We start from the raw sequence: 3,302 nt of genomic DNA on the forward strand, positions 1-3,302 counted from the left end.
TCAATCACACTCCACGGCTAGTCGAATCCTCGGGTACCGTCCATACTAACATCAATCCGGGGGGAGTCTTGTTTTACAGTTATGTTTTCGATTTAACCGTGGAACTGGGCATTCCAATTACCGACCCCTTTCTCGTGAATGACAGTGAATAAACACATGTCGAGGATAACACGCCTAACATGGAAGATACAAATAGCCCCCTGTCACCACATGAGTGGTTCGGGCATGCAAAACAGATTATTTCTTGAAAGTTTAAAGAATGGCACATGCAAATTTACTTGGAACGGCAGGTAGATACCGCAAATAGGTAGGTATGGTGGACTCTCATGGAAAAACTTTTGGGTTTATGGAAGTGAATGCACAAGCAGTATTCCGCTTAGTACAAGTGAAGGCTAGCAAAAGACTGGGAAGCGACCAACTAGAGAGCGACAACAGTCATCAAGATGCAATGAGTTTGACTAACATTGAGTGCAAGCATGATCAGGATATAAATCACCATGAACACGAACATCATAGAGGCTATGTTGATTTTGTTTCAACTACATGCATGAACATGCGCCAAGTCAAGCCACTTGAATCATTCAAAGGATAATACCATCCTATCATACTACATCATAGTCATCTCAAAATCTATGTTGGCATTGAAGACAAACCATTATAAGCTCCTAGCTAATTAAGCATGGAATCAGAAACTATGATCTCTAAGTTGTCATTGCAAACATGGTTCTCTCTCAACAAAGCTGAATCTGGGACAACAAGCTAGTCATATTTACAAAAACAAAATAGATAGAGTTCATACCAGCTTTTCGAGTCTCAATCACTTTATCATATATCATCATTATTGCCTTTCACTTGCACGATCGAACGATGTGAACAATAATAAGAGTGCTCGTGCATTGGACTAAGCTGAATCTGCAGGCAAACACAAAGGATAAGAGAAAGTAATATGGCTCTTTAACAAATGAACAGGTATGCATGTGAGAGCCACTAAACATTGTAACCATGATCTTCTACCTCGACTCAAAGAAAAAGAAAACTATTTACACGGGAAAGCTCCCAACAAGCAAAAGAACAAAGGAAAATCTTTTTGGGTTTTCTCAAAAGGACACAAAACAAGTAAACAAGAAATCAAAAATAAACTAGCATGGGTAATAAAGTGGCAAAGTGTAAACACCGACTAACAACGTGAAAGCATAAGCATGAATGTAAAGTTGGTGCAACCACGTACTCCCCCAAGCTTAGGCTTTTGGCCTAGCTTGGTCTACTCCCAAGGAGGGAAATAACCAGCTCCGGGATACTCCGGAGCGGACTGTGGATGCCACTGTTGTGTGAGGTCCTCGGGCTCCCACTGATAAACTGGCGTCTGGTACTCGACTGGCGGCTCGGGCGCGGGCACTTGTGGTTGGGCCAAGCCCCAATATGCGTAGATGTTCGAGGGCATAATAGTGTACCTGCCTGCATGAAGATTGAACAAAGAAGGAGTAGGCAAAGTAATAGTTTCATGAGTACCCTGACTAAATACCAGGTTATAAATCATCCGTCTACTAGTATCTCTATCCAGAAAATCATGGCGAACCATGCTGTCATAATCCAGATATTTCTCAGGAAGAAGCATTTCTTCTTCCTCACGAAGTCTAATAGGTATCTGAAAGTGTCTAGCAAGACGAGTAGCATAGATACCTCCATAGACGACACCTTTGGAACGGTTTGTGTTCAACCGCTGAGCTACTATAGCACCTAGGCTATAAGTCTTATTGTTATAAAGGCCTTCGTGCAAAACTGCAAGGTCTCGAGAACTAAGTGATCCAGCCTCCCCACAGCCAATCAAACATTTTCCCACAAATAATGAGAAGTACCGAAGCAGAGGAAAATGTATGCTAGCAATCCTAGCGCGAGACACTCCTCTCTCCTCTCCAACAGCAATAGTATCTATGAAAGCCTCCAAGTCCCGTGGACGAGGATCATGAATATCCCCAACATAAGGTAATTTCCACACATTGCAAAAATCCTGTAGTGTCATGCGCTGGGGGATATCGTATAACATGAACTCAACCATAGGAGGATTCTTCCTCGGATAAAAGTTGAAGCTTTGAACGAAAATATTGGTGAGGAGGAGGTATTGTGGGCACTTATCTTCAACGGACGCGGTAAGACCTGCGTTCTCCACCAAGTACTAAAAGTCTTCATAAAGCCCAGGGGCGCGCAAAAAATCATCACTTGGCAACTCGCACGCTCGGACTTCTGTGACTCGAGGAACCACTTACTTGGGGTGGTTCTTCTCATCCTGCTTGGGGTTACGGCTTGAAGAGCCTCTCAAGAACCTCCTCATCTTTCCCCTTTTCTAACTCTGAAAAATTCTGAAATTTTTAGAGACTTCGAAAGAAAAGTGAGTAAGGAATAACCCAACTCGTAGCAACTACTCCTACTAGTGCCTAGAGACCGTATCACGCGCTAAAACTACTTGGGACCAGCTAGAATCAACATTTCAAGCTCAAGAACTGGGTCACCAAGGTAGCAAGAATACGCGAATGATAAAGCACTAGAGTATAAACTAATTGGACCAATGGAGGAGTCACTTACCAAGGAGTAATTTCCTCGTAACGGTTCGGAGAATGGTGCTTTGGGAAAGGAGATCGAAAATCACAGCCAAATGAGCAAGAACACGGGTTTGAGCTGCGAAACGATTTTTCTGGAGGTAGAAGAAGAGGATGGGAGCTGGAATGAGTGGAGGGGGTCCCTATGGGCCCCACAAGCTTGGTAGCCACGGCAAGGGGGGGAGGCCGAGGCTACAGGGCTTGTGGCCCAATGGTGTGGCCCCCAGGCCAGCTCTCAGTCCCAGTACTTTCCAAAAAATCCAAAAAAAAATCATATTTGATTTTCAGGACCATCGGAGAACTTTTATTTTTGGGGTACTTTTCTGCAGGACGCTAAAACAGAAAACAGGAAAAACTACACTAAATCTATCATTTTTCTTCTAAGCAACAACAAGTGAAAGCTTAAAACAGAGGTATGTGACTCTTTGATTCATCCATTTCATGGTCGTCAAAAGAAATCCGTCAATGGGGTTGATCAAATTCTCATGACAAAACTTTTTCGAATCGCAAAAGGAAACGGAGAATTGTCGAATAGCCACTAAGTCACCCCAATGGGGATATGAATCTCCCCAACAAGCAAAGCATACTTCATCTTAACACGAGGAATAGGGCATTCAAAGCTCCCAATAAAAATCGATGAAGTTTTTTGATAGCATTGATGCAATGTACTTGATATCGTTTCTTCGGAAAGTGCACTGTATGCTCATT

This window comes from Hordeum vulgare, chromosome 7H, assembly GCF_904849725.1.
Source record: "Hordeum vulgare subsp. vulgare chromosome 7H, MorexV3_pseudomolecules_assembly, whole genome shotgun sequence".
Taxonomy (NCBI): Eukaryota; Viridiplantae; Streptophyta; class Magnoliopsida; order Poales; family Poaceae; genus Hordeum; species Hordeum vulgare.